Below are 13,363 nucleotides of genomic sequence, written 5' to 3'. Positions count from 1 at the left end.
TGAGACAGGGTCCTGCTCTGTCACCCAGGTTGGAGTGCAGCACCGCAATCACTGCTCACTGCAACCTCCACCCACCGGGGTCAAGGGGGCCTCCCACCTCAGCCTCCCAAGCAGCTGGGATTACAGGGGCCTGCCACCAGGCCCGGCTAATTTTTGTATTTTTCATAGAGATGGGGTTTCACCATATTGCCAGGCTGGTCTCGAACTCCTGACCTCAGGTGATCTGCCCGCCTTAGCCTCCCAAAGTGCTGGGATTTACAGGCGTGAGCCACTGAGCCCGGCCTCATTTTATCTTTCTATAATAATATTCAACTTAGAGGAAGAATGATTTGAATAGCATTTAGACATTAAATGGTGAACGTCGCATTGAACAGATAAATAATGAAAGGGCAAAATCAACTTAAAATTAGAAAAGTAGGGAGACAGCTACAACCACTCTTCTGCTTGCCCACTGACTACCAACATATTTCAGGTAATAATTCTCCTAGGTGCCTAACAAGATAAACGAATTCACTCAAATACGTTATCTGCTTAATTTCTGGTTTTTGTGTGCCTACTATAGGAAAGCACTGAGCCAAAAGAATGTAAACGGGAATGAGACAAGACTCCAACTCTCAAGAGAAACTGTAAATACCAATATGGATAGGACAGCATTGGGCAGTGTATCATAAATAAGGATGATCTAGAGAAGTCCCCAAGAGAGAGAAAAAAAGGCAAATCCTCCCTCTAGGCCATGAAAACCCCACATCTAAAGACCGTCCCAATCTAACGGAGAATGGGGCCAGGAAGGATAAGCAGTGCGTCCTTTTCTATTTTTACTGAGTTTTGAAAGGCCCCTTCAGAGTCCTTCAGTCATGGCAATTGGTGGGTGGGGACAGGGATCAACTGGTAAATAAAATGACTAAATGGATTTGCAAACTCATGTTCCATCCTCTTGCAGGCCTCCAAAAAGAAATGACTCAGGCCGGGCGCGGTGGCTCACGCCTGTAATCCCAGCACTTTGGGAGGCCGAGGCGGGCGAATCACTTTAGGTCAGGAGTTCGAGACCAGCCTGGCCAACACGGTGAAACGCCGTCTCTACTAAAAATACAAAAATTAGCCCAGCGTGGGGAGAGGCTGAGGCAGGTCAATCACTTGAACCCGGGAGGCGGAGGTTGCAGTGAGCCGAGATGACGTCACTGCACTCCAGCCTGGGCGACGGACTAAACGAGACTCCGTCTCAAAAAAAAATAATAAAGAAAGAAAAGAAATGACTCAGTTATTTGTTTCACTGTTTGCACGGACAGCTTGGCTCTGGGGTCCTTACATTCGGGCTGTAACTGGAAAAATGTGTCCATCAGGCACCAGAACCCAATTCACAAACAAAGCCAGGAACGTCCCAAACAGCTGCAGCCGAGGTTTGGGATAAGGAAGTGAGGCTTTCCTGTCAACCTAAACCTGGCCGCTCAGGACCCGGAAGAAGCAGCCAAGAGTTAAGACGCAAACTGCAGGACTGATGCACGATCCGAGTCTCCCTCAGCGGTTCTCCAGGTTCTTGGCGCCAACACAAGCCCCGGGCTCCGTCCCCTGCTGGAACTATTCAGACGCGCAAGACACGTAACCAGCAGTCCTCCGCCCCGTTAAATAGTCCTGCCTAGGATGCCTCGGTGACGCACTTTTCCACCTCAGAAGTCCCTCAGCAGATATGCGATGAGCCTCGGGGATGCATCATCTTTCTGTTCGAAAGGGAGTATGGGTTTTCTGATCATTTTCCCTTCACAGATTCCTCCGCCAGAAATCTTACTCGCGGCGTCTTCATTTCCGGGTCCGCCATTTCCTTGCCTCTGTTTCTCCACGAGGGGGGGTTAAAGGCCCCCAAAACATGCACACATGAAAAGGGCAAAAAGTAACCGTCCTTGACAGGCAGTCTTAACTAGAGAAGGAAACGGGACTAAACTGGCGGGCTCCGTGGAAGCGCGGCCGGCAGCGTCCCGGACGAGGAGGTGAGGGGAAAGAAGAGATGTGTGGACTCCGGGGGGCGTCAGGGCTGGAAAGGAGAGTGCCGTGAGAAGTCACACCGCTTCCCAGCCCAGCCTCGGACTTCTGGGTGCGGACCGCGCGGCTCCCCGTCACCGAAGCGGGGGCAGCTGGGGGAGGGGGACGGAGAGGAAGGGGATGCTGTCGGGAGGAAGGGGAGGGGACTGGAAGGAGGTGAAGAAGGGGGTGGGTGTAAGACCTGGGGCTGGGGAGCTGGACCAAGGGAAGCCCAGGCCGCGGAGGTGACCACTAGGGGGCGAGGCGGTGCCGGAGCCGAGGCCTGTCGCCAGAGGCTGAGTTTGGCTCCCTGCCCCAAATTGGTTCCCATCTTTCAGACAGACATTGGTGTGAGGAACTGTAGGGTTTATGATAGAGAGGGAAACGGCGACCCTCATTCTCTGACCCTAATAATGACCTGAAAGATAACTAGTGAACTCGGTAATCTGAACGAGAGCAGTATGGGTCCCGCCTCTGCTTTTTTGCTTTTTTTTTAAGACTGAGTCTCGCTCTGTCACCCAGGCTAGAGTGAGTGGCGCGATCTCGGCTTATTGCAACCTCCAGCTCACTGCAGCCTCCGCCTCCCGGGTTCAAGTGATTCTCCTGCCTCAGCCTCCCGAGTAGCTGGGATTACAGGCGTGTGCCACCGTGCACAGCTAATTTTTGAATATTTTTAATAGAGACAGGGTTTCACCATGTTAGCCAGGCTGGTCTCGAACCCCTCACCTTAGGTGATCCGCCCACCTTGGCCTTCCAAAGTGCTGGGATTACAGGCGTGAGCCACGCTCCTGGCCTCGACTCCGCTTCTTTCACAGTTGTTTGTACAGCTGGCCGCCCAGTGGGGACTTGAGCAATACTAAAAGAAACATAGATTCTTCCACTGCAATTCTCCTTTCCGTTGGCTGTCTCCTGTTCTCACATACTTCCTTGAGCCAGAGGTCATCCCATTCCTCTCCCTTTTCCCGAAAGGGCTTTCTCTCTAGAGGGTCCCCCCACCCCATTGTCTTTGGAAAAGGACAATCTATGGCTTACTATCAACAATGTAACAAAATTTTGGCCATCCATTCATTTAATCACTTGGTCCACCCAATCCAGTAGAGATGTTCTTAGACATGTATTTTCACACCTGCTTTGATGACAGTAAGGACAAAAAACCCATCCAAATTCTTAAATAAAGTAATTAATTACCCTTGGATAATAGAATACTTTGTTGTCAAGAGCTCAAGCACTTCATGAATTATTAAAACACACACTTACTGAAAGGTTTTGGCCGGGCGCAGTGGCTCACGCCTGTAATCCCAGCATTTTGGGAAGCTGATGTGGGAGGATCCCTTGAGCCCTGGAGTTCTAGACCAGCCTGGGCAAAATAGGGAGACCCCAGTCTGTGCAGAGAAAAAAAGAAAAAAAAAATTTTTAATCATTTGGGCGTGGTAGTGCCCACTGGTGGTCCCAGCTACTCGGGAAGCTGAGGTGGGAGGATCGCTTGAGCCCAGGAGGTCGAGGCTGCAGTGAGCTGTGATTGCGCCACTGCACTCCAGCCTGGACCACAGAGTGAGGCCCTGTCTCTTTAAAAAACAAACAGGCTGGGCGTGGAGGCTCTCGTCTGTAATCCCAGCACTTTGGGAGGCCGAGGAGGGTGGATCACCTGAGGTCAGGAGTTCGAGACCAGCCTGGCTAACATGGTGAAACCCCATTTCTACTAAAAATACAAAAAATTAGCACAGTGTGGTGGCACACGCCTGTAATCCCAGCTACCCAGGAGGCTGAGGCAAGAGAATGGCTTGAACCCGGCAGGCGGAGGTTGCAGTGAGCCGAGATCATACCATTGTACTCCAGCTTGGGCAACAAGAGCAAAACTCCATCTCAAACAAACAAACAAACATACTTTATCCAATCCCCTATTGATATATATTTAGGTTCTTTTCAATCTTTTTATTTATTTTTATTTTTAGAGACAGGGTCTTGCTCAGTACTTTATTCCATCCCCTACTGACATATGTAGGTTCTTTTCCATCTTTTTTTATTTTTTATTTATTTTTATTTTTAGAGACAGGGTCTTGCTCAGTCACCCAGGCTGGAGTGCAGTGATCATAGTTCATCGCAGCCTCAAACTCCTGGGCTCAAGCGATCCTCCCGCCTTAGCCTCCTGAATAGCTAGGACTACAGGTGTGGGCCACCACACCCTGCTAATTTTTTTATTTTTGTATTTTTGTAGAGACAGAGTCCCTCTGTGTTGTCCCAGCTGGGCTCGAATTCCTGGCTTCAAGTGATCCTCCTGCTTTGGCTTCCCAAAGCACTGGGATTTATTTTATTCATCTCCAAAATCCTAGAAGGCAAGTGAGACAGATTTTGTTTCCTCAGTTTATGTATAGGGAAAGTGGAGGTACAGCCAGCAAGGGAGAATATTGTTAGTTGTTGGGAGTCAAGGAGTCAGAAGTGCCCAGACTGTTTTCTGGTGTATCAGGCTTCATCTCTTGTCTGGTCGATGGGCCACCAGGCAAGTATTGACCACCTGCCGGAAACAGCATTGACAAGGTACTGGGAGAATGGCACATAGTTCCCCTCAAAATGCTATGGGTTTTTTTGTTTGTTTTTTGTTGTTTTGTTTTAAGTGAAAGCAAGTCGATTGAGAAAGTAAAGGAAGGCTGGGCACAGTGGCTCATGCCTGTAATCCCAGCACTTTGGGAGGCTGAGGCGGGCAGATCACGAGGTCAGCAGTTCGAGACCAGCCTGACCAACATGGTGAAACCCTGTTTCTAATAAAAATACAAAAATTAGCTGGGCATGGTGGCGGGCATCTGTAGTCCAGCTACTCGGGAGGCTGAGGCGGGAGAATCACTTGAACCCGGGAGGCGGAGGCTGCAGTGAGCCAAGATCACGCCACTGTACTCCAGCCTGGTGACAAAGGAGTCTCTGGCTAAAAAAGAAAGTAAAAGAATAAAGAACGGCTACTCCATGGGCAGTATTTTTATGGTGATTATATGCTAAACATGCCTCCTCTTTTTTTTTTTTTTTTTTTTTTTTTTTTTTTGAGATGGAGTCTCAGAGTCTCCCTCTGTCGCCCAGGCTGGAGTGCAGTGGCGTGATCGCAGCTCACTGCAAGCTCCGCCTCCTGGGTTCACGCCATTCTCCTGCCTCAGCCTCCTGAGTAGCTGGGATTACAGGCGCCCGCCACCAAGCCCGGCTAATTTTTTTTGTCTGTATTTTTAGTAGAGACGGGGTTTCACTGTGTTAGCCAGAATGGTCTCGATCTCCTGACCTCATGAGGTGCCGGCCTCAGCCTCCCAAAGTGCTGGGGACTTTTGTAAACTGCCATGGCATCGCACTGGTGGGAGTGTAGCAGAGAGGACAACCAGAGGTTACTCTTGTCCTCTTGTCACCAAAAGCATCTTGCTTTTGGTGGCGTTTTAGCCAGCTTCTTTACTGTGGCCTGTTTTATCAGCAAGGTCTTTATGATCTGTATCTCGTGCTGACCTCCTATCTCATCCTGTGACTAAGAATGCCTTAACTGGCTGGGCACGGTGGCTCACACCACTTTGAGAGGGCAAGGTGGGTGGATCACTTGAGGTCAGGAGTTCGAGACCAGCCTGGCCAACATGGTGAAACCCTGTCTCTACTAAAAATACAAAAATTAGTCAGACAGTAGTGGCACGTGCCTGTAATCCCAGCTACTCGGGAGGGTGAGGCAGGAGAATTGCTTGAGCATTAGAGACAGAGGTTGTGGTGAGCCGAGATCATGCCACTGCACTACAGTCTGGGCAACAGTGTGAGACAGTCTCAAAAAACAAAACAAGGGCCGGATGCGGTGGCTCATGCCTGTAATCCCAGCCCTTTGGGAGGCTACGGCGGGCAGAGGTCAGGATATCGAGACAATCCTGGCTCACAGAGTGAAACTCCATCTGTACTAAAAATACAAAAAACTGGCCGGGCATGGTGGCTCACGCCTGTAATCCCAGCACTTTGGGAGGCCCAGGAGGGTGGATCACGAGGTCAGGAGATCAAGACCATCCTGGCTAACACGGTGAAACCCCATCTCTACTAAAAATACAAAACATTAGCTGGGCGTGGTGGTGGGCACCTGTAGTCCCAGCTACTTGAGTGGCTGAGGCAGGACAATGGCGTGAACCTAGGAGGTGGAGCTTGCATTTAGCCTGGGCAACAGAGCGAGACTCCGTCTCAAAAAAAAAAAAAGCCGGGTAGGAGACTGAGGCAGGAGAATCGCTACAACCTGGGAGGCAGAGGTTGCAGTGGGCTGAGATTGTGCCACTGGACCCCAGCCTAGGCAACAGAGAGAGACTTCATCTCAAAAAACACCCCCCAAAAAAAAACATAAAACAAAAAAAGATTGTCTTAATGAGAATGCAGCCCAGTAGGTCTCAGCCTTATTTCACCCAACTCCTATTCAAGATGGAGTTGCTCTGGTTCAAACACCTCTGACACTTCTCCCCTCCCTTTTATTGGAGAGCCCTTAATCCTAGGGGTTACAAATGAATAAAGATCCATCTTCTGTAACTTTTTCAGGCTGAATAGGGGCGATGATATTCCTGCCTGACTCTTAGGGTTTCTTGTATTCAAGGGTTCAGAGAGGAGCTCAGTCAGAAAGCATCAATATGGTGAGAGCTATTCATAACTCCAACAAAAGGTGATATCTGGAAGATGAAAAAGTGTTCAGTTTAAGACAACATAACAGGCTTATCCTGCATTCCTACACAAAGAGTACAACAGCAATATACTCCACAACAGTAAAGCAAAATAAGCAAAACTGTCCCAAGTAAACTAAACAAGAAGGTTTTCTGTGAACTGGGCAACTGTTGGAACCAAGCTAATTTAGGGTTACTGGCTGATTCCAGTATTGTGCCCAGAATTAGAATATTGATCCAAATTTTTACATTACCCATCCCTTTTGTTTCTTTTGAGCAGCAGCCAGAGATCACTGGTTGGTTCACAGGAATAAGCAGGGTTAGTCTAAATTGCAGAAAAAAACTTAAAAACGATTGATGAGACTAGAAATTTTTTTTGTTTGTTTTGTTTTTTTTGAGACAGAGTCTTACTCTGTCACCTAGGCTGGAGTGCAGTGGCCAATGGCACAATCTCGGTTCACTGCAAGCTTTGTCTCCTGGGTTCAAGCAATTATCCTGCGTCAGCCTCTGGAGTAGCTGGGATTACAGGCATGCGCCACCACGTCTGGCTAATTTTTGTATTTTTACTAGAAATGGGGTTTCACTGTTTTGGCCAGGATGGTCTTGAACGCCTGACTTTGGGTGATCCACCTGCCTCGGCCTCCCAAAGTGCTGGGATTACAGGTGTGAGCCACTGCGCCTGGCCAGTCTCCCATTTTTACTAAAGGCAAATCATGGTAAAATAGATTGGGTTTATTATACTTGGTCTGATTATTTGTATAAAGTGCAGCAAGAATGATGATTTTTCACATAGGCTTTTTTAATTGGCTTTGAAAGAACTCTGTTCCATAAAAGGAATCTCCCATAAGACTTACAAAGCCGATTAAAGCCCCTTGGGAAAACTGGCCTCATACCTTGTCTAAAGTCCCTGTACAGGGTTCCTGATGTGTGGTAAGTAAAGAATGTCACTTTTTGACAGGCCCAGGAGCCCCAAATTATCCTGGGACCTCAGGAGGGGAGGAATTTATCCAACTCATAGGTTTTTTTTGTTTTTGTTTTTGTTTGTTTTTTGAGACAGAGTCTCACTCTGTCACCAGGCTGGAGTGCAGTGGCACGATCTCAGCTCACTGCAGCCTCCACCTCCCAGGTTCAAGTGATTCTCCTGCCTCAGCCTCCCGAGTAGCCAGGACTACAGGTGCACACCACCACGCACAGCTAATTTTTGTATTTTTAGTAGAGACGGGATTTCACCATGTTGGCCAGAATGGTCTCTTTCTCTTGACCTTGTGATCCGTCCGTCTCAGCCACCCAAAGTGTTGGGAGTATAGGCATCAGCCACCGCACCCAGCCGCTCATAGGTATTTGAGAGTATAAACCCACGGCTGGGCTGGGCTTTAAACAAAAAGAGAGGAGAGGCCAGGCGCAGTGGCTCATGCCTGTAATCCCAGCACTTTGGGAGACTGAGGCAGGTAGATCACAAGGTCAGGAGTTCAAGACCAGCCTGACCAACATGGTGAAACCCTGTCTCTACTAAAAATACAAAAATTACCTGGGCATGATGGCGCATGCCCGTAATCCTAGCTACTCAGGATGCTGAGACAGGAGAATCGCTGGAACCTGGGAGGCAGAGGTTGCAGTGAGCCAAGATCATGCCACTGCACTCCAGCCTGGGCAACAGAGCGAGACTCCGTCTCAAAACATAATAATTTTCTTTAGAATAATAAAAATAAAGGCCAGGCACAGTGGCTCACGCCTGTAATCCCAGCACTTTGGGAGGGTGAGGCAGGTGGATCCCCTGAAGTCAAGAGTTCAAGACCAGCCTGGTCAACATGGTGAAACCCTGTCCCTACTAAAAATACAAAACTATCCAGGTGTGGTGGCACGCGCCTGTAGTCTGAGCTACTCAGGAGGCTGAGACAGGGGAATTGCTTGAACTCGAGAGGTGGAGGCTGCAGTGAGCCGAGATCACACCACTGCACTCCAGCCTGAGTGAGACTTCATCTCAAAAACAACAACAACAAAGAAGAAAAAGAAAAATACATTTTACTTTTTTTGTTGTTGGTTTTGTTTGTTTGTTTGTTTGTTTGTTTGTGTGAGACAGTCTTGCTTTGTTACCCAGGCCGGAGGGCAGTGGCACAATCTTGGCTCACTGCGACCTCTGCCTCCCAGGTTCAAGTGATTCTCCTGCCTCAACCTCCTGAGTAGCTGGGATTACAGGCATGTACCACCACGCCTGGCTAATTTTTGTATTTTTAGTAGAGGCAGGGTTTCACCATGTTGGCCAGTCTGGTCTCCAACTCCTGACCTCAAGTGATCTGCCCGCGTCTGCCTCCCAAAGTGCTGGGATTACAGGCATGAGCCACCGCAGCTGGCTACATTTTACTTTTTCATAAGATGGATGCTTCAGGTTAACCCAAAAGAGTAACTGAGGATAGGAGGAGAAAAGAGCCTTGAAGAATGCATTTCTAGATCTTTCCTATATTAGGAGATAAATATAGCACCCTATTTACATTCTAATCCCAAAGTTTAATTATATCTCTATATAGTAAGAAATACGGCTTTAAAATCATGCCTTGTTGAAAGAATGGGATGACGGATTTGAGTTGGTTGTCATTTAGTAGTATTGATATGTGACAGAAAGATGATTAAAGAAGAGTGATAGGCCAGGTGCCGTGGCTCACGCCTGTAATCCCAGCACTTTGGGAGGCTGAGGCTGGTGGGTTACTTGAGGTCAGGAGTTCAAGACCAGCCTGGTCAACCTGATGAAACCCTGCCTCTATTAAAAATACATAAATTAGCCAGGCGTGGTGGTAGGTGCCTGTAACCCCAGCTATTCAGGAGAACGAGGCGGGAGAATCGCTTGAATCCAGGAGGCAGAGGTTGCAGTGAGTGGTGATTATGCCACTGCACTCCAGCCTGGGAAACAGAGTGAGACCCTGTCTCAGTAAATAAATACATAAATACGATAAATGTAGATATGAAAGCAGACTACAATGGAAAACACTGGTCAGAAACATTTTGCGACCGGGCACAGTGACTCACGCCTCTATCCCAGCACTTTGGGAGGCCGAGGCAGTGGATCACCTGATGTCAGGAGTTCCAGTCCGGGCTGAGCAGAATGGTGAAACCCTGTCTCTACTAGGAATACAAAATTTAGCTGGGCGTGGTGACACATGCCTGTAATACCAGCTACTCGGGAGGCTGAGGCAGGAGAATCGCTTGAACCCAGGAGGCGGAGATTGCAGTGAGCTGAGATTGCACCATTGCACTCTAGTCTGCCTAACAAGAGCAAAACTCTGTCACACACACACACACAATAATAATAATAATAATAATACATTGCCGGGCACAGTGGCTCATGCCTGTAATCCCAGCACTTTGGGAGACTGAGGCGGGTGGATCACCTGAGGTCAGGAGTTCGAGACCAGCCTTGCCAAGATGGTGAAACCCCTTCTCTACTAAAAATACAAAAATTAGCCGGACGTGGTGGCACATGCCGGTATTCCTAGCTGCTCAGGAGGCTGAGGTAGGAGAATCGCTTGAACTTTGGAGACAGAGATTGCAGTAACTGGGGATCTTGCCATTGCATTCCAGCCTGCACAACAAGAGCAAACCTCTGTCTTAAAAAATAAATATATTTGCAAGAGTTCATGTGATGAAAACAGCAATTACAGTGGGATAAAAATTAATGTATTTAAAGGGTCTTGTTTTCCAGAAATACCACCTCCCCAGAAGCAAACCAGACTTTTTTTTTTTTTTTTTTGAGACGGAGTATGGCTCTGTTGCCCAGGCTGGAGTGCAGTGGCGCAATCTCAGCTCACTGCAAGCTCCGCCTCCCAGGTTCAAGCCATTCTCCTGCTTCAGCCTCCCGAGTAGCTGGGACTACAGGCGCCTGCCACCTCACCCGGCTAATTTTTTTTTTTTTTTTTTTTTTTTTTTGAGACAGAGTCTCGCTCTGTCGCCCAGGCTGGAGTGCTATGGCCGGATCTCAGCTCACTGCAAGCTCCGCCTCCCGGGTTTATGCCATTCTCCTGCCTCAGCCTCCGAGTAGCTGGGATTACAGGCGCCCGCCACCTCGCCCGGCTAGTTTTTTGTATTTTTTAGTAGAGACGGGGTTTCACCGTGTTAGCCAGGATGGTCTCGATCTCCTGACCTTGTGATCCACCCGTCTCGGCCTCCCAAAGTGCTGGGATTACAGGCTTGAGCCACCGCGCCCGGCCCAACACACCCGGCTAATTTTTTTTGTATTTTAGTGGAGACGGGGTTTCACCGTGTTAGCCAGGATGGTCTGGATCTCCTGACCTCGTGATCCGCCCATCTCGGCCTCCCAAAGTGCTGGGATTACAGGCATGAGCCACTGCGCCCGGCCTAATTTTGTATTTTTAATAGAGACGGGGTTTCACCATGTTGGCCAGGATGGTCTCGATCTCTTGAACTCATGATCCACCCGCCTCGGCGTCCCAAAATGTTGGGATTACAGACATAAGCCACTGTGCCCGGCCTTATACTTTTTATATATAGTATATGTTGGAAAAATGTGAAGAGAGTCATTTCTAACTAATGAATCACCTAAAATTTGTTCTTGTTTTTAAATATTAGTAATAAAATAACTCAAAACACAGTTTTGATATTTTAAAAGGAAGATAACCATGGAGAAACGTGACATCTAATTCTATAAGTTCTATAAGAAGGGTTGGCCGGGTGCGGTGACTCACGCCTGTAATCCCAGCACTTTGGGAGGCCAACGTGGGCAGATCACCTGAGGTCAGGAGTTCGAGACCAGTCTGACCAACATGGAGAAACCCTGTCTCTACTAAAAATACAACATTAGCTGGGCATGGTGGCGCATGCCTGTAATCTCAGCTACTTAGGAGGCTGAGGCAGGAGAATCACTTCAACCCAGGAGGCGGAGGTTGCCGTGAACCTAGATCGTTCCACTGTACTCCAGCCTGGGCAAGAAGAGCGAAACTCCGTCTCTAAATAAACAAATAAATAAAAAGAAGGGTTTAGGCCAGGCGCAGTGACTCACGCCTGTAATCCCATCACTTTGGGAGGCCGAGGCAAGCAAATCACTTGAGGTCAGGAGTTCAAGACCAGCCTGGCCAAGATGGTGAAACCCCATCTCTAATAAAAATACTAATATTAGCTGGGTGTGGTGGTGTGGCACCTTTAATCCTAGCTACTTGGGAGGCTGATACAAGAATCACTTGAACCCAGGAGGTGGTAGTTGGAGGTTGCAGTGAGCCAAGATCAGCCACTGCACTCCAGCCTGGCCAACAAAGGAAGACTACATCTCAAAAAAAAGAAAAAAGAAAGGTTTGCTATCATTTTTATCTATCATTTTCTTGTGTGGTATAAACTGACACTTGGATTAGATTATAAAAATTCACACTATGGGCTGGGCGTGGTGACTCATGCCTATAATCCCAGTACTTTGGGACACCAAGGCAGGAGGATCCCTTGAGCCCAGAAATTTGAGGTTGCAGTGAGCTATGATCACTGCACTGTACTCCAGAGTGGGTGACAGTGCGAGACCCCATCTCTAAAACGGGACGATTAAAAGAAAAAAAAAGTTCATTAATTAACTTGGTAATAAATCTATTACATGTTAACATAAAACTTTTTTTTTTTTTTTTGAGATGGAGTCTCGCTCTGTTGCCCAGGCTGGAGTGCAGTGGCGCGATCTCAGCTCACTGCAACCTTCACCTTCCGGATTCAAGCAATTTCCCTGTCTCAGCCTCCCAAGTGGCTGGGATTACAGGTACACACCATCACGCCTGACTAATTTTTTGTATTTTTAGTAGAGATGGAGTTTCACCATGTTGGCCAGGATGGTCTCAAACTCCTGATCTCAGGCAATCCACCTGTCTCGGCCTCCCAAAGTGCTGGGATTACAGGCATGAGCCACCACACCCGGCCAACATAAAACATTTTTATAAAAAATACATATTCAGGCTGAGTGTGGTGGCTCATGCCTGTAATCCCAGCACTTTGGGAGGCTGAGGCCAGCAGATCACTTGAGGTCAGGAGATTGATACCAGCCTGGACAACATGGTGAAACCCCTCTCTCTACTAAAAATAGAAAAATTAGCTAGGCATGGTGGCGCACACCTGTAATCCCAGCTACTTGGGAGGCTCAGGCACAAGAATCACTTAAACACCAGAGGCAGAGGTTGCAGTGAACTGAGATTGTATCACTGCCCTCCAACCTGGGCAACAGAGCAGTGAGACCCTGTCTCAAAAAAACCCAAAAAACAAACAAACTGTATATATATATATACACACACACACACACACACATATATATACACACACACATATATATATCTTCAAAGTTAAAAAATGGTGTGAAGAAGAGCATTGTTTTATATTTTTTTCAACTCTCTTTAACTTCTGGCTTAATAGAAGACAGCTGCATTCTCTTTTTTTTTTTTTAGACGGTGTCTCACTCTATCACCCAGGCTGGAGTGCAGTGGCGTGACCTCAGCTCACTGCAACCTCCGCCTCCCGGGTTCAAGCAATTCTTCCACCTCAGCCTCCTGAGTAGCTGGGACTACAGGCATGCACCACCATGCCCAGCTAATTTTTTTGTACTTTTTGTAAAGACAGAGTTTCACCATGTTGGCCAGGCTGCTCTCGAACTCCTGACCTTAGGTGATCTGCCTGCCTCAGTCTCCCAAAGTGCTAGGTTTACAGGCGTGAGCCACTGCACCCGGCTGACAGCTGCATTC

The 13,363-nt window shown here is 48.1% G+C and overlaps 1 protein-coding gene across 21 annotated transcripts in view; it reads left to right on the top strand.

Moving 5' to 3' along the window:
- Positions 1-2: 2 nt before the first annotated feature.
- The window catches only part of LOC105497832 (GA binding protein transcription factor subunit beta 2), a 71,024-nt gene continuing 57,663 nt past the window's right edge, over positions 3-13,363 (top strand). For 17 of the 21 annotated variants that reach the window (XM_071085768.1, XM_011769265.2, XM_024797972.2 and 14 more), the window contains exon 1: positions 3-1,982. The gene's annotated coding sequence lies outside the window, so the exon portion shown is untranslated. Of the gene's footprint in view, positions 2,087-11,811; positions 11,949-13,363 lie in introns of all 21 variants that reach the window. The other 4 variants (XM_071085759.1, XM_071085727.1, XM_071085749.1 and 1 more) reach the window with 2 other exon arrangements.

This window comes from Macaca nemestrina, chromosome 1 (assembly GCF_043159975.1).
Source record: "Macaca nemestrina isolate mMacNem1 chromosome 1, mMacNem.hap1, whole genome shotgun sequence".
Classification (NCBI taxonomy): Eukaryota; Metazoa; Chordata; class Mammalia; order Primates; family Cercopithecidae; genus Macaca; species Macaca nemestrina.
This window is presented reverse-complemented; position numbering and strand designations above follow the sequence as displayed.